Consider the following 19,713-nt stretch of genomic DNA (forward strand, 5'->3'; position numbering starts at 1 on the left):
AGCCTAACTGTTCATTTACCTAATTCTAAGGCCCATTTGGGCCCAATTTCAAGAAAACAAATGGACAGAGTCCGGCCATAAAATGGACTTTCCAACGGGGAGTTTTCGACTCACCCGACCTGTAAACACAATAAACAATCCATTGGGGAGCTCAGCTCACCCTCCACATACTCATCAGCATAAAAATAAATGGGAGCTCAGCTCCCTCATCCAATCCATCAAACATGCATAGAATATTAAGTTTACAGGTCCAAAATAATAATTTAGTTTACAGACCCAAATCAAATAAACATTTCTAACACATGCGGAAATTCTAAGATTTAACAAGTTTATACAAACAGTAATAATTGACCTGCGAGGGAGAAAGCAGGTTAACCTCAAAAAATATCCTCCTGTGGCCTGTAAAATTTTTTGAACAGGAGTGAGTGTTCGACTCAGAGAGTAAAATATCAATTTTAACCATAATCTCTATAACTATCTAAAACTCATGCAACCTGTGGAATGAAATGCAACATCAGCAATAAATTCACATCATAGCATCAAAAAGGTAATTTGGAGCACTCACGCACCCTGTAGCATCAATCATAACATATGGGAGCTGATCCCCTATACAGCTCTCTTAAATCCAACCTGGTGCCAGCGAAGAACTCAAGCCGGACTTTCGCTTAATAAACCAAATCGAGGGTCCCAGCAAAGAACTCAAGCCGTGACTACCCCTCGAAGGATCGGGTTCCCAGTGAAGAACTCAAGCCGTGACTACCCGTCCTATCCATAGTCCACACCACATCACACGCACGCCAACGCACGCACACTGCTCCAAATTACCACAACAACATCATAGCACTTTAACAGTTATCAATGCATCATAAATAGTGCCTAGAGTTTAACTACATAAATATATGCATATAAGTGATGCATGGGCATGCTGAACATATAATAATATCGAAATTACAATTAAAATTAATATTTTACTCACAGACTTGACGACAATCACTGTGGCGGCTGGGCGGAGGAAGAAGGCTGTCCCGGCTCACCTGACAATTTTATTACAATCATTTAATAAACTTGACTCAATACAAATAAAGAAAAAGACCAAATACGTCCTAAGTCGTGCCGAAAATCCGGCAGAGTCTCCCCTATACCTAGGACCTACCCAACCTGCAAAAGGGCTCAAAATACACTTCTATACTCACAATCCATATATCCACAACTCAATCACATCACACAGCCCTTCCTGGGCCCATCAAATCAATCATCCATCACAATATATAAAATTTCAATTTAGTCCCTATAATTGACCATTTTTGCAAAAACTGCCCAAATCAGCTCTAAAAATTCTAGAACTTTGCCCCGCGGTCCTTAGCAATATTACTAAGCTATTGCAAAAAGAATCGTAATTTTCTAAGCTACCACGAATATCTTACGGATTTTTAATCCTATTTAAGCACTAGAAAATTACGTAAAAACAAGGTTCGGGTTTACCTTTGCCGATTCCGACTTCGGGAACGCGCTCGGGGCGTCTGACAATGGGGGGCTAGCCAAAACCTCGATCCAATCCGGGGACTTTTCCAGTGCAGTGCATGCGGCGAAATTTGCGAACTTGGCCAATCGCCGAATTTCCGCGAATCGAGGATACCTACACGAAGCCCATAACACGGGGGTTAGTACATAAATTTTTCAGAATTTTCTAAGCTCATTAAATGCTCGAAAAAACACTGCGAAGTTCCGTGGGACCCACCGAAAAACGATGTCGGAAAAATTCGAAATTTATGTCGTTGCGAAGCTCTCGACGAATGGAGCGTGCTGGTGGCCTCGGTTTTCTCGTGGGATTCACGGTTTTCGAGAAATCTAGCCCAAAAGTCGAAATGGGCTAAAATCTTCCCGAGCAAAAATCGGACAATCCGCTCGATGGATTTCGGCGTTCTTGGTGTCTATGGAAAGCTCTCGTCGAGTAGATGATTTTGGACACAAGACCCGGTCCAATTGGTGGCCGGATCGGCCGGATTTGGCCGGGGAAGTCGGCGCGCGCAGCGCCTGGGGCGTTGTAGCGCGTTTTCGGCCGTTTGGGCGGCCATTTGGGAGGGCTGGGCGCGCCGCCTACGGGGTCAAGTGGCGGTGGCCGGCCGTGGTGGGGAGGAGAGAGAAAAGAGAGAGAAAAGGGAGAGGGACGACGCGCGCGGGGAAGAAAAAGGGAAGAAGGAAAAAGGCCGGTCCGATTCGACCGGTCCGATCCGGTCCAGTTCGATTCGGCCGGTTCGATTCAGAATACAAAATTTTGAATTTTTACTCTGCCTCGGGACCGAAAACGATGTCCAAAAATTCCAAAAAAATTCCAGAAAACTCAGAAAAATACGTAGACTCCAAATATATTTTTAGTTTTGCCACGTGGTTTTTAAATTAATTTTTAAAAATCATCAAAGTTTATATTTTTCGGAAAATCGAACCCGATTTTTAAAATCCGAAAAATCTCAAAAAAAATTCCAAAAATTTAATAAAATTAAAATACTAAAAATGCTCATAAAATTAAAAATTTTGGGGTGTTACATGCACTATTTTTTTATTATTTCTTTCAAAAGTTAATTATCATTCTCAAAATTTTTTTATTTAAATATATTTAATTAATATTTATTTAATTATTAATTTTTTATAAATTTCTTATTTAATATTTCTTAAATTTTTGAATGTTTTATTTCATTATAATTATATATTAAATGCAATGATAATTAGTATTTTGGTTATCTATATTTTATTATAATTAATTTTTAATAGAATTATTTTTAAATTTTAATTAAATATCTATATTTTTATATTTTTATGGATAAATTATCTCTTAACTATATTTTTATATAAAAACAGAATTTTAAAGATAAATTATAAATATGATTGCATTAAAAATTTAATTATAAATAAAGATAATTAAAAATTATTAAAATTATATTATTAAAATCATGAAATTTATTTTTTAAAAAATAATATGTATTTTTAATATTTATTATATTAATAAAAAATGACGATATATTAAAATTTTAGTTTTGATGAAATGTATAACATTTTTATCAAATAATTATTTTATAAAAAATATTTCAGATTAATAAAAAAAAAATTTACACTTAGATATAGTATTTTTAAAAAATAATGTAATAGAATGTTATTTTTAATTAATAATAATATTATATATTTTCATTATTATTAAAATTAAATAACTCAATTTATTATCAGTAATTTAATTTTTATACTATATTAATAACAAAAACTATTATATTTATATATTTTTAAAATAATTTTATTATTTCATTAATTTAATATATTTTTCGTAATTTATAAAAAATAAATATTAATTTACATAAATTATGAGATAAAATATAAAATTTCATAAAATTTAAATTATTTTTTGAATAAAGTATTTTTATTACATTTTAAACGAAATAATCATGGAAACTAATATATATATATATATATATATATATATATATATATATATATATATATATATAAATTTATTATTATAACAAATAAAAATTATTTAAATTAAATTAAATAAAATAAAAATTTTAATTTAAAATTAATTTAATAATAATAATTTATCTTATTTAAAATATAATTAAAAATTAAATTAAAAAATAAAATTTATAAATTACTCATGCATAGCATTAACATTATGCTTTTTTTAAAAATAAAAATGTAATTTTTTATTTAAATGTATTTTACTAAATATATTCATCGAAATTTAAAAATTAATAACACAAACGAAATCTTAATATTATGCTTTATTGACAATTATATTAAAAAAATATATATTAAAAAATCTTAATATTATGATTCATAAACAATACAACTCAACTTAACTCAATTAAATTTTTATACTAAAAATTTGGGGTTGGTCATATGAATTTTCTTTCTCCACTCTAAACGATTTTGGGTTAAATCCTCGGAAATGTGTAATGCTTTTAAGTCATGTTGTAATGCTCTCCTTCAAGTCAGTTTAGGTCTATTCCTTCTTTTCTTTCTATCCTCTATCCTAATGTGCTCTACTTGTCTAACTGGAGTCTCTGTATATCTATGCTTCACATGACCAAACCACCTCAATCTCCATTCTCTCAACTTATCCTCAATTGGTACCACTCCTACCTTTTTTCTAATACTCTTATTACGGAGTTTATCTAGTCTAGTATGGCCACTCATCCACCTTAACATTCTCATCTCCGCAACTCTCATCTTAGACACATACGACTCCTTCAGTGCCTAACACTCACTACCATATAACATGACTGGTTGTATGGTTGTACGGTAAAATTTTCCTTTCAACTTATTGAGAATCTTGCGATCACATAAAACTCCCGTGGCACGTCTCCACTTCAACCATTCGGCTTTAATCCTATGACTAACATCCTCCTCACATCCCCCATCTACTTAAAGGACTGAGCTGAGATATTTAAAGTAATTACTTTGAGACAGTATCACTCCATCCAAACTAACTCCTTCCCTATCACCAGTTTGGCCTTCACTGAACTTGCAATGCATGTATTGTCTTCGCTTTACTTAACTTAAAGCCCATTGACTCTAGAGTACTTCTCCAAAGCTCTAGCTTTCTATTGACTCTTTGATAAGTGCATAATTTATTAATTTCACTCCCATCACATTTAGTGTTTCTAGTGTGTTTTTATGCATAATTCAGTTGATTAAAATATATTTATCATTTAGGCATATTTTTAAATAGTTGTTTGAATAATTGTGTTAAATGGAGAAATTTTCAGTATTTGACCTTTGCTGTATTTTTTAGGTGTTTCTAAAGTTGTAGGTCTCCAAATTGAGTGCTGTTTAATCCATTGAAAAGCTAAGATAAAGCACTATAAATGATAAAGAGGGACCAAAATTCAAATCAGTCACCAATGTTGACAAAATGAGCTATGGATCTATTACAAAAGTTCAGACTTGATATGTCACGACCAGTTTCAGTATTTATTTTGTATATGGAGTTCCAGACGTCCAAATGAAGCAAGCCCAAGCCCAATTGAACCTTAAGAGCTACCTCTACAACTTCTATGAAGGTCTGGATGCGAGATAAGGCCATTTTAATTGTGAAAAATGGCAATGAAGTCGTTACAATGGGCTGGACTGTCTGTCTGAACTAGTCCCAGTTTTTGGGCCATAACTTTGGCTGTAGACCTTGGATTTGGGCGAATGAGTACCCGTTGGAAAGCTAAGAAATAGGGCTACAACTTTCTTGAAGAAGGCAAAGACAGATTCAGAAAGGAAATTGCTAAAAATTAGACTTAATTTCAAAGACGTGAATGCAGGCTGAAAATCTATCTTTTGAATTTCAAAACTTTTCCTAGTTTGGTTCCTATCTTTGGAATTAGGTTTTTTATTATAAATGCGTCTTTGGGCAGCAGCTAAAGATGACAATTCAGTAGCTTCTCGATCTCAAAAACAGCTTCATTCTCCATTCTTTTTTTTCGATTTCTTCTGCAATTTTCTGTAAGCCATGAACATGAGTGACTAAGTTTTTAATTCAGTTCAAGGGATTCAAGTTCTTTTGCTTGATTTGTGAGACCAGGTTCTTAATTTAATTTATGTCTTTTTGAATATCTATTGTTTTCTGATTTCATTGTCTTTGATCTATTGAATGATTTGCTAAAAAGACCTATTAGTTAATTATTTAATGTGATCAATTGCTAGTTCATCTTCATAATCCGTAATTGTTGTGTAAAATTGAACATGAGTAGCAATTAGGTTTTATTAATTATGATCTCAGTTTTCGATAATAACCTAAGGGAACAATAGGGTGAATTAAATGATTTATGCTTCATAAATTGTTATTCAGCTTAACTACTTCCTATTCGTAAAGCAGTTATTAATTTGATGAGGATTGCTTAATATCAATTCAGTTAATAATTAGAGTCAACAAGAGTGCTGGGCTCGAATTAATAAGTATAGGGAAGTCAGGGGTTTACCTTGCTATTTGGTAAATCTACGTTAAGTATTCAATAAGAGATAATCATATTTCTTTTTTCTATGATCAAATCAATGCATTGGAATGCAAATTAACTTGGACTAAAGTTTATTTAATTTGAGAGTTTCTTATTTAATTTTAGATCTTAATTTTGGATTTTTGATTTCTTCTTTGGATTGTGAATTAAACCCCCCCCAAACCTTTGTTTCTTTTTTCATTACACAAGTGCACGAAATTTAATAATTCAGTCTCTAGGGTTCGACTTGAATTTACTACTTACTGTAGTAGTATTTCATAATTGATAATTTCAGTTAATTTAATTTCTGGTGGATTCGACACCCATCACTCCTTCTTGCGTCTCATCTATCAGAACTATATCATCCACAAACATCATGTACCAAGGGATACTCTCTTATATATGTTTTATTAATTCATCTAAAACTAATGTAAAAATGTAAGGGTTTACAGCTGAACCTTGGCATAATCCAACTGAGATAGGAAAATCTATGGTGTCCCCTCCCACTGTGCGCACAATAGTAGTTACTACTCCATACATGTCTTTCAACACTTGTATATACCTAATTGATATCCCATTTTATTCTAACACTCTCCATAAGACATCTCTTGGAATACTATCATAAGCCTTCTCCAAATCAATAAAAACCATGTGTTAATATTTCTTCACATCTCTATATTTCTCCATCAAGCTTCTAATGAGAAAGATAGCTTCCATAGTTGAACGACCAGGAATGAAGCCAAATTGATTGGGAGAGATAGAAGTATCATGACGTAGTCGATGTTCCACAACTCTCTCCCACAACTTCATAATATGGCTCATGAGTTTAATTCCCCTATAGTTTGAGTAACTCTGTATGTCTCCCTTATTTTTAAAAATAGGTACTAAAATACTCCTTCTCCATTCATCAGACATTTTCTTTGAATTTAGAATCTTATTAAATAATTTAGTTAACCATGCTACTCCCATATCTCCCAAACACTTTCACACTTCAATTGGTATTCCATCGGGTCCATAGGCTTTACCCACTTTCATTCTCTTAAGTACTTCCTTTACTTCTAAAGATCTAATCCTTCTAGTATAATTCACATTCTTTTCTATTGCTCTGTAGTCTATATTCACTCTATTACCATTTTGACTATTATTAAAGAGATCATCAAAATAATTTCTCCATCTTTCTTTAATGTCCTCATCTTTCACTAATATTTTTTCTTCTTTATCCTTAATGCACCTAACTTGATTGAGATCTTGACATTTCTTTTCTCTCCTCTTTGCTAATCTATAAATATCTTTCTCCCCTTATTTAGTTTCAAGTTTCTCATATAACTTTTCAAAGGCCTGCGCTATTACTTGACTAACTGCCTTTTTTGCTTCTTTCTTTGCTATCTTATATTGTTCATATACCTCATTATTATCATACTTAGGTAATTTTTTATACCATTCTCTCTTTCTCTTTACTAACTTTTGTACTTTCTCATTCCACCATCATCTCTCTTTTGAGGGTGGTCCATGTCCTCTAGACTCTCAAAGTACTTTTCTAGCTACTTCTCTAATCTTTGATGCCATTTGTATCTACATGCCATTGGCCTCCATATCCAGCTTTCATGCTTCAGACTCGAGAAGGTCATTTTTGAACTTCACTTGCTTTACTCTTTTAAACTCCCACCACTTGTTCGAGCTACACTATTTCTTCTAACTTTACTTGAATTGTTCCTAAACTTGACATTCAAGACCACTAACTGATGTTGACTTGTTAAAGCCTCTCCCGGAATGACCTTACAATCCTTGCATAGAGCTCTATTTGTCTTCCTGCTTAAGAGGAAGTTAATTTGGCTTCTATGTTGTCCACTTTTGAAAGTCACTAAATGTGACTCTCTTTTTATAAAGTAGGTATTTGCTAGTATTAGGTCATATGCCATTGCAAAATTCAGAATGCTTTTTCCTTCCTCATTTCGATTGCCAAATCCAAAACCTCCATGAACATTCTCATAGCCTTGCCTATCACTTTCTACATGTCTATTTAAATCTCCACCGATGAAAACATTCTCTTCATTCGGTATACTTTGCATTAGATCATCCATATCTTTCTAAAAACTTTGTTTACTCTCACTATTCAGTCATATTTTTGGGGCATAAGCACTAACTACATTTATTGTTTCTCCTTCTAGTACTAGCTTTACTAGTATAATTCTATCTCCTACTCTTTTTATAGCTATCGCAACATCTTTCAATGTCATGTTTATGATTATACCCACACCGTTCTTATTTCTCTCCTTTCCGGTAAACCACAGTTTGTACTCTGAATTACCCACTTTCTTACTTTTCTCTCCTACCAATTTAGTCTCCTGAATGCAAGCAATATTCACCCTTCTCCTTTTCAAGGTATCTACAAGCTCCATTAATTTTCCTGTAAGTGATCCAATATTCCAAGCACCAACCCTGATTCTCCTCCTATCATGTTCCTTCCTAATTGATCTCCTTCTATGATATATTCTATTGTTCTCTATGCCTATCTGATGTTCTATTCCACTATCTATTCTACTATCTGTCCTATGGACTAACTTCTTTATCCACACCCGTCCATGATGTGGGAACTCTTGCTCATTTAACATCACACTTGTGCGCCGGCATGGCGCATCGCTTTCGGTAAATGCCTTACACCCTTGCATATTTTTCACTACACCCGGGCTCCGATGTAGCGCGTTGTAAGTAGAGGACGCCTCAACGTTTATATCATTTGAATCTATATCATAAGATGTGACGAAATTTTTATACTGGTTGTCACCTACCACAACCCTCCTCCTTTATCCGGGCTTGGGACCGGCTAAGCGCAAATAATATATATTAAAAAAAAAAACACGAATCAAGTTGAATCTGCTTTATTGACAGATCTTTATCACACTAATTTATTTATTTGTAGAAGTAATCACAATTATAATCATAATCTAGTATTCCTTTGTGCTTAAATCACCACTAAAATCTCCTATGCCTGGGTTGGAAGAGTAGGGATACTCTGCTCATTCCTGAAGAAATTCCCCGGATCAACTGCAGTCTTCACCTTCACCAATCTATCAGATTTTTCATTAAAGTACTTGTACCCATAAACGCTGCCATCTTCATAGCTATTTTTACCAGCTTCCATCACACCAATATCAAGATCCCTGTAGTTCAAAAATTCGCTTCTTGGATTCTTGGATACAAAAGGGGTCATATAGCTGTAGAGCTTCCTTGCCTGTGTCAAGTACTCGATCTCTGCTGTGCTTCCTGCATCCTCCCAATTCACTGAATATTGGATTTTGAACAAGTTCCCAGCCCTATGTGGAAAGGGAGCATCTGTCGCTGGAATTTCGCTCATTCTTCCACCGTAAGGATTGAAAACCAATCCAGTTTTCCCCAATTCAATCATCCTCTGCCAAATCCAATTCAGATTGTCTTTAGATATTGGAGTCTTCACACAATCTGATTTTCTCTTCAGGAAATTGGCATTGTGAAGATCTTTATCAAGCAGAACTTCAGGGGCTGTTCCATTTAACAGACCAAATCCAACTCGTCTCGTTGCAATTCTCCTTCTTCAATCCCAATTCACGGAATTCCTTGCCCAATAAAGACACAAGGGTATCAGCTTTTCCTAAATATAAAGCCACAATCGATGCTCTAATGGTCTTCTCAGTTTTGTTTTTCTTGGATGTTACAGGCTGCAATAGCTTTCTCATGAAGAGATCATTAATTATCTGTTTTAGAAGCAAAAAATTACCACTTAAAAACAATATCTGTGGCATTCTCATCAAGAGTTCTTTCAACTCTGAAGACAGTAACAGTCTCAGGAACAGGAACAAGCTTGATCTTGTAAGAGATCATAACACCAAAACTTCCACCTCCCCGTCCTCGAATACCCCAAAAAAGATCCTTACCCATTGCTTTTCTATCCAAAAGCTTGCCACTAGCATCAACTATTTGAGCATCAAGCACGTTATCTACTGCCCAACCACACTTCCTCAACATGTTCCCATAACCACCCCCCCTAAAATGCCCGCCAACACCAATGGTAGGACAAATCCCAGCAGGGAATCCATGAGCTTTGCTTTTCTCCCAGATTCTGTAATAAACTTCACCAATTGTAGCACCACTCTGAACCTAAGCGGACTCATTTTTAACATCTAAGTCAATAGATCGAAGATGGAACATATCAAGAACGAAAGAGGGAACGTCAGAGATGTAAGAAATCCCTTCATAGTCATGGCCGCCGCTGCGGATTTTGAGTTGGTAACCAACCTTCTTGGTGCAGATAACAGCAGCCTGGACGTGGGAAATCTGTTTTGGGGTTAGAATGATTACTGGTTTAGGGGTTGTGGAGGTATTCAAGCGAGCATTTTGAATATAGGCTTGAAGATTTATAGTGATTATTTTTTTTTATCGGGAATATATATATATATATATATATATATATAATTATTGAATTTATAGTGAAAATTTATGGTGATTATTAAATAAAATATAATAAATTAATTATATAATATCAAAAGTTATAATTTAAAATTTTAAATATAAATATAAATCGAAGTTACAAATAAATAAAAAATATATTGATACCTGATAATTTGCATGCAGAACTAAATTACTAAAAAAAAGTATCCAATTCGATTCCATAACTCAATAAATAAAAATTTAGAATAGAAGTAAAAAATTCATTTCAAGTTAAAATTGAAAAGCAGTACAGACTACAACAGAAGCAAAAAATTCATCGCAAATTCATACAGAGTCATTGATAAAAATTCATCACAAAGCAAAACTTCATAGCATATTTACAAAATTTTCAGAAAAAGCAACAAAATGAAGATATAATAATCTTCAACAAAAGGGAAATCAATTACACATACACAATAATCTTCAACTAATTACATCAATTAAAAAAATACAAATAAATGTAATTACAAATGCGCCATCTGTACTTGTGGCAATTGTTCTTCTACAAGCCAAATGAATGGTGGGATAAAAGGAAAAATAAATAATAATTTCATTGTTTCCAGATTTTAAGCACAACTATACAGGTTAAAATCTTCGGCCGTGGCTAGATGATCCACCACATTTTAAGCTATACAATTGCAATTGCTTGACATGGAAATAGCAAGAAAGAAGGAATGCACAAAGTGTAGGTGAATTTGGCATAGAAAGGAGGCGAAATGGAGGTCATGCTTTGTGGCATTGCAGCTTTCGGTGAAGATTGATGAAGAAGAGAAATATGGCAGCAGGTTTAGAGAGAAAAAGACCAACGGCAGCAGGTTTACAGAGGGAAGAAATCGACGGCAACACGTTTAGAGAGGAAAGTGATCGATGGTAGCTAGTTTAAAGAGGAGAGGGATCGACAGTAGCTATTTTAGAGAGGAAAAAGATCAATGCCAAGCGATAGTTAGTTTAAAATAGAGGGAAAAGGAGAGGGATCGACGGCAGGCAGTAGTTGGTTTAGAATAGAGAGGAAAAGTTTGTGAAGGGTTGAAGTTATAAATATACATAGTATTTATTTGAATGGCTCAGATGATTTGAACTAAAATGAACGGCTAAAATTTGATTGACGTAGTTATACAACACCTTTTCACATTTTATTTATCTCAATTGGGTTTAGGTCTAACTGAATTTTTTTCCTTTTTACTTAAAATTGAATCGTATCAAATTAATTAAATTGTTTTTTTCAAAATTAAAACTGAACCGAATCTTATTATCTAATAAACCGAATTGAATTTTTAATTTGGTTCAATTAAATAAATTATTATGATTTAAATATTATATGTGAATTGTTGAATTAAATGTAAACATTTTTTGCATTCATAAAAAGCTTTAAGGGTCTTCTTTTAAAAAAAAAAGTTATTTTCATATAAGAAACACATGTTTTAGATTTTATTATAAAATTTACGTCTAATATAGCAGAGAAAAATGAAATATAAATTAGTGAAGTAATTTGATTTCAATATGGAGGCTCATTCGAGATGTGCATCATTTTTAAAGTTTCGATCTGAATCTAACTTATTTTACTATTTTGCATTTGATTTGATTCTTCATTTATAATCGAATGAAAACCATATGATAATCATCAAATCATAATTGAATCAAAAAGTCATTTATACATATAATCACCAATAATTCTTAATTATAAAAGTATATTACATTAGATAATTTCTTTGTAAACTATGTAATTTCTTTCATAAAAGTATTATTACATTATATTTTAAGGTCAACTATGTAAACTTAATAATAAATAAACATAGTTGATGAATCTTAATAAGCACAATATTGCACCTTTTAAAAAAAGCTGTCAGTATAAATTATTGAAAAATTATGGATTTCAAATTATATCATTTTACTTATCAAGAACTTTTTAAAGTAAGATTGAAATAATATCATTTTATAAATTATTTCAAATTCATACTTAAATGAGATGCTCTCCATATTTATACCTAATTTATATTTATGACAATTTATATTTATGACTGTAATGAATTCATTTATCAACACTTAGTTCAATTTGATTCGACGATTGCACACCCTAGTTCATAAAGACCCTGCTTAAAATGAAAAGAGTTGGAAGAGAAAGAGGAAGAATAGACAGAGAAAACTGGTACCCTATGCATGGAGGAGAGAGAAGAATAATAAACATAGACAAAAGAGAAGAGATAGTGTTACTTGTCATGCAACACGCCATGTCAATGAGTAACTCGTAAATTGGCTATTAAATGTATGACGAATTTTAATATGCAACAAATTAATGTTAAAGAAATTTTATATTATAAATAAAATTTCAAAAATAGCATTTTTATAACACCTTAAATTCAAAAAATAATAAGTGAAATTTAACCAAACTCAAATTATCAATCTAAAAAAGGATTTCAATACATTTGGGGTGTTTTGTCGAATAATTTATTATCTATTTAGATACTATATAAATGTGGGAATGGGGAAAGCTTTATCAAAAATGCCATCGGTATTAATTACAATTATATTTTTATTATTTAAATTAATTTTAATATTTAAAAAAATTTAAAATTCTTATTTTAAGAATTCGTATAAATTTAAAATTTTTATTCCTACTTATGCTAAAACTTCAATTAAATAAAAAATTTTATGAGAATTAATTAACTAAAATAAGAAATTAATAAGTGAAAAAATAAAAAAATACAATTAATTTATAATATATTTATAATAATCTATATTATATATAACTATAGAAAGGGGAGAACATTAATTTTATCAAAAATGACCTTCATGCTTTAAATTAATTGTAATTATATTTTTATTATTTAAATTCATTTTAATGTTTATATAAATTTAAAATTCTTGATCCTACTTATATTTAACTTTAATTAAATATAAAATTTTATAAGAAGTAATTAACTATAAGAAATTAATAAGTGATATATGTATATATAGGGAGGACATGGCATTGCCCAAATTTAAATGATTTTTATTATTTAAATTAATTCCATAGTTTACACAAATTTAAAATCCCTATAATTTTACTTTAATTTAGCTTATGTGTTTTACAGATAAAAATTATTCTATTACTACTAAAATTCTAAATATAAAATTTTAAAAAAACGTAGAACTGGAGGATTAAGGTTTTGCTTTCTTTGTATTTATGCTTTTATACATTTACATATTCTCACAAACTGCTAATCTATTCTTGCTTAAGTATATAAGTAAATGAAAAATATCTAATGATTGTGAATAAATTTTACAAGGTTTGGAAAGGCTGGCCAAAACTGGCTAAAAGATCCCATGTGTTGGAATTTTCATGTTTTGCAAGTGGCCAACTTTAATCATACTGTTTTGAGTCAATTTCATATTTCATAACACCATTGTATTATCTTAACCAATTTCTAGAGACTTTTAATATACAATTGTGAAAATATGAGCATTAACCTTGAAATTGCATTTCACACTCAATTAAATTGTCCCCAGTTACATGTTTTGCCCTTCATATGGGGATTCCTAAAACGCATCAAAGCAAACAGAGAGAGATGGCAAAGGGACAAGTGACTAGGACTATGCTAGGCTAAACAAAAGGTTCAATTGAGTAGAGTTCATTTGGATATATTGTTAGATCCTTGTGCAACTTTCTTACATCCCACATTGATATTACAAAATTGCATGTTATGCTATCAAAGATACAAATTTTTTTTTTTTTGATATGACAATAAAATATTTTAAAGGATTAATAAAAATTAAATTGATTAATATATTTTAATAAATTTTAGTTAATATCAATAATACAAATTAAAATTTTAATCCATTATAAATTTTATTCTCAACTTAAATAATCCTAATTCTAAAAAAAAAGAAAATCATAGTTATAAAACATGGCATGACACTTAACTGTATGACTTGAGAAATTGGATATCAAATTCAATTTTAAAGAATCCAAGATAGGAAAAATAGTTTTATGATTTTTTAGAATTTATTTAATAGATATAATATTAACGGCTTTTAAACAAAGTAGGAAAATATTTAAATATTAACAGAACTATTATATTTTATTATAAAGAATATAAATATATATTTTTAACATTTTTGAGACTTTATTTAATAGATATATTAAGAAAATATTTAAATATTAATAAAAATATTATATGTTATTATAAAGAACATAAATATATTGAGAATTTTTTTAATTTAATTAAAATAGTTAATCGATATATATTAAATTGTATGGTCTAGTAAGGAGATTAAGAATCAAGTTGAGGTCTCCTTTGATATGTTAGACAGTAAACTTATATTTAGAAAACTAATTTTTTAATCTCAAAAGATATAGTTTATGAAGACTCTTATTTTTAAAGTCTAGTACCTTGGAAAATGATGAGTTGTCCATGATGATCAGAAAGCAGTGCCATATGAGATGAAATTCAATTTTTTTAATTTCATTTTTGATTTTCAGGATTTCTTTATAGATCGTATGGTAGTGTTTTTCAAAATTTTTGAACTGTCCGCTTGCATGATTATAGATATTTTGTTTTCGTTCTATTTTTTCAATAAGAGCAGCTCCCCAATATTCATCATTAGCATTAGTCTGTAAGATCCTTTTTCTTGTGTTAGGGATCTTTAAGAGGGGTGGATCCAAGCCAAGTGGCTCTTTTTTCAAACAATATGATCCATACTTCTAGACTAGAGCATGAAACTGGGCTAGAAGTTTCTTATGGGCCGATAAATTTTTTGAGAATAATAGGATGTCATCAATGTAGATCAAGGCACTGTGAAGATGAGTTCAAAAATCTGAATCATGGCCTTTTGAAATGGGGAAGGAGCCACCTTGAGCCCAAATGACATAACAATCCATTTGGAATGCAAAAAAAGCTATTTTGTATCGATCTTTTGGGCCAATACCCAATTGCCAAAATCCTGCTTTAAGATCAAATTTTGAAAAGAAGTGAGCCTCCTGGAGATGAGTGAACAGAGAGTTGATTTTGGGCAAAGGAAATTTGTCATCTCTCAAAAAATGATTTAAAGGCTTATAGTCAATCACGAGCCTTTTCTTTCCTTTGATTTTTTTTTTTTTATATTTTTTTCTGCATAAAAGGCCTGACATGCTCATGCTGGGTTTGTGGGTTCAAGTTGAACGAGTTGTTGGCATTCTTGTTGGGCCAAAGAGAGATTTGAAGGAGTCATTCCAGGATGGGTTGCCTTTGTGGGATTAATGTCTTCATTAAGCTTAAAGGGAAGCTTAATAAAGAACTTTTCATTTTTCCATAATAGTGTAAGATGAAAAAAATCTGCATGAGAGTCCGTACAAATAGGCATTAGAAGATCCTTATACTTTTAAAAGTCTAGAAGAGCTTCAAAGAGTGAAAACATCTTCTGAATTGTGGTAAAAGGTTTAAAAGACCTTTTATATTTTATTCCAATGAGTACAATTTGAAGCTTTTAAGCTTATTTTGATATACATCAAAATCAATCAGTAAGTCTTTATCAAGAAGATCTGTGACGATTACCTTTGTCCAGATAATACAGTCAGGAAAAAACTGTATCCTAATAAGTTTTTTTTGTAATAAGATCAGTCCTGAATACATTTCCATCTGTATTAAAGTATTCAGAATGAGGAACTTAGGCTTCTTCAGGAAGAACTGTAGGGTTCATCATGCTTCTATGAGGGCCGAAATCAATGAATCTAATGACAGAAATAGGTCACTAATATTTTGATGGAAGAACATGAATCTAGACTAAAGGAATTGGAGTAGCTGGCTGAGCTGAAGAGCATATAGAAGTAGCATGAATATTTAGAAATTCTATATCAGAGACACCAAGCCCGCTGACTTTAAAACTCCTTCATTCTTAATTCCTACACTAGAAAGTTTTCAACTGGGATGCAATGTATCAATGACACTCAACCAAATCACTAAATTTGCAAAAAACCATCTCTTCCATTTTTAAAACCTCACCAATACTCTCAGACAAAAGTAAGAAACACACTCTATGTTCTATCCAAATACTCTATTTCTAACTACCTTTTGTTTAGACCTCCAAGAAGATTTGCTTTATGAGAAATTTTGGTTTTTATGGTGCATGGTCACTTTGTACGCTATCGCCTTTAAAGTTCCTACACTAGGGCTCTACGATTTCCTCAGAGGCATAAAAAATTAGCAGAGCCTAATATGACACTTCCTTGAATGGTTTGCCCCTGCTTCATTGTGATGCAAAAACTTAAGGAGAGCCAGTGAGAACCATAATCTTTGGCTCAAGCCTCCATCAGAAGCCAAAGCAGCCTGCTCTTTGTTTATTCTACACAGGCCTTTTTTTAAAAATCCAGAAGGACTGTTATGGACTCAAAACTAATTCTATGAATGGAAGATCTATTCTAAAATTATAAAGACAGGACATAGCCTTGCACTGCAAAAATAAATTATTGCTTATCTCTGTGAAATTAATAACTACAAGCCTAAGGCTTAGATGGTGACTTCCACCTCAGTTGGTCCAAAGGCCCAACCAAAAAAAGTTTGGCCCCTTCCTTGGAGTACTGCATAAACTACAGCTGTCCAAAAATTGAAGAAAATCACATAGGATCCACACCCCTTAAAGATCCCTAGCATAGGAAAAAGGATCTTACAGACTGATGCTAGTGATGAATATTGGGGAGCTATTCTTCTCAAAGAAATAAAAGGAAAATGACATATCTGTGATCATGCAAGCAGAAAGTTCAAGGACTCTGAAAAACACTACCATATGATCTATAAAGAAATCTTGGCAATGAAAAATGGAATAAAAAAATTTAAATTTCATCTCATGGGGCACTGTTTCTTGATCATCATGGATAACTCATCCTGATCATCTGGACACATGTGAAATAAAGTCTCTCAGATAGTTGACAATTCTAAGAAACTATTGAATTTGTTTAGTAGTCAGATTCTTATCTGTAAACTTTAATAACTCCTGAGCAATGTGGGGTCTAGGATGGTATTTTCCATTTTCAAATTGCATTCCTAGAAATTCAATATGGGTCCGAGCCAAGTGACTCTTTTTTTCAAACAACATGATCCCATAATTCTGGACTAGAGCTTGGAACTGGGCCAAAAGTTTCTTATAGGCCAAGACATCTTTTGAGAATAACAGGATGTCATCAATGTAGACTAAGGCACTATGTAAGATGGGTTCAAAAATCTGAATCATGGCCTTTTAAAATAGGGAAGAAGCCACCTTGAGTCCAAATGGCATAATAGTTCATTGGTACTGAGCATTTGGAATGCAAAAGCTATTTTGTATCGATCTTCTGAGTCAATACCCAATTGCCAAAATCCTGCTTTAAGATCAAACTTTAAAAAGATGTGAGCCTCCTAGAGATGAGTGAACAGGGAGTTGATTTTGGGCAGAGAAAATTTGTCATCTCTCAAAAAATGATTTAAAGGCTTATAATCAATCATGAGCCTTTTCTTTTCTCTAATTTTTTTCTAATCTTTTTTCTACATAAAAGGCCTGACATGCCCATGTTGAGTTTGTGGGTTCAATGTCTTCGTTAAGCTTAAAGGGAAGCTTAATAAAGAACTTTTCATTTTTCCATAATGGTGTAAGATGAAAAAAATCTGCATAAGAGTCCACCCAAAAAGGCATTAGAATATCCCTATACTTTTGAAAGTCTAGAGAAGCTTCAAAGAGTGAAAACATCTTCTAAATTGTAGTAAAAGGTTTAAAAAAACCTTTTATATTTCATCCCAGTGGATAAAATTTAAAGCTTTGATCTTGTTAATATATATCAAAACCAATCAACAAGTATTTGTCAAGGAGATCTGTGCTGATTACCTTTGTTTAGATAATACATTCAGGGATAAATTGCATCTCAGTGGATTTTTTTGTAATAAGATCTATCCCGAATATCTTTTCATCTGCTGCACGAAAGTATTCAGAATGAGAAATCCAGGCTTCTTCAAGAAGAACTATAGGGTTCATCGTGCTTTTATGAGTATCGATATCAATGAATCCAATGACAGAAATTGGTCGCTCATATTTTGATGGAAAAACATGAATCTGGACTAAAGAATTAGAGTAGTTGGCTGAGTTGAAGAGCATAAAGAGCAGCATGAATATTTAGAAATTCTATATCAGAGACATCAATGTCAGTATCATCGGATGATGTAGTTTCTTGTTTAGCAATTTCAAGAGCAAAGATAGTCTCTTTGTCAGCTTCATCTTGTTTTGAGAAGAGGGATTCAATGTTTGCATCTTCCAGATCTAAATGAGTGCTTTGATGGATTTTTTGAATCATTTTCGCTGCTTTCTTCAGATTTTGAGGACATTCTTTACAGAAATAGCCTTTCTTTCCATAGATAAAACATTTGTTTGATTTTGTTTTGCTTCGAACGGGTTTCTTCTTAAAAGACCGAAAAGATTTCTTTTGTGGGCCTTCCTCTGGCTTGTGCATATACTTTTTCTGATGAAATTTCTTCTTGTTTTTGCATACACAAGCTTTCTCTTTGCATTTGATCTGAAGATGGGACTTGTTGCAGGCTTTCAGTAAAGACCTAGTCTTATTTATGAGTTTTTTGAACAACTTTCTATGCTCACATAATTTGTAAAGAGTGGACAGGATCATTTAGTGAATTTCTTTAATAGAGATTCATGTTAGATCCCTGCCAGTTGCTTGAATTGTTCGATACAATATGTGCTTTTGAGATTAACATCATCCAATCCACCAAGCCTATAAAAGAGATGGGACATGCGCTGATAGTGAAACTCAAGATCTTTCCTTTTCAAGGAACAGCACTTCATTTCAAAAAAGTCTTGCCTCTTTTATTGTTTTGCCAGGTCTATGTTAACAAGGAATCTAAATGGATAGTTCCTAAGAAAGTTTGAATGTCTGGCATTTGGTAAAATTAAAGCTGCCTATAATGTCCTAAGAAAGAAAACCAACCTCGGAGTGATCCAATCATTCTAGTAGTAAATTCTCGAAGAATTATTAATAAATGGGCATTAGGCCTGGTTATCTGTAGATTAATCCAGGCTCCAAATTCAAGCATCCTTTCTTTCCATTTTGATAAAGGAACATCATCAAGTGTGAACTAGGGTCCACCAGTTGGTCGAGTATAAGATCTTGCCTGTGAAGTTTGGCTATGGTGGCTTATTGTATCTTGGCACAACATGAGTATCATTATGCTTAACTAAAGTTTGAGGGCTCCTGGCTAGCTATGGTATCAGAGTCTTATTGTTTTCAAGAGGGGGATATGAATAAGGTTTAATTTAAGATGAGTAAGGATAACCTTCCAGTTATGACTTG

General features: G+C 32.2%; 1 pseudogene; it reads right to left on the reverse strand.

The window, feature by feature from the left end:
• Positions 1-8,845: 8,845 nt before the first annotated feature.
• LOC110634591 (berberine bridge enzyme-like 21) lies at positions 8,846-10,352 on the reverse strand (annotated as a pseudogene).
• Between the last annotated feature and the right edge of the window lie 9,361 nt (positions 10,353-19,713).

The sequence above is a fragment of the Hevea brasiliensis genome, chromosome 17 (genome assembly GCF_030052815.1).
Source record: "Hevea brasiliensis isolate MT/VB/25A 57/8 chromosome 17, ASM3005281v1, whole genome shotgun sequence".
Classification (NCBI taxonomy): Eukaryota; Viridiplantae; Streptophyta; class Magnoliopsida; order Malpighiales; family Euphorbiaceae; genus Hevea; species Hevea brasiliensis.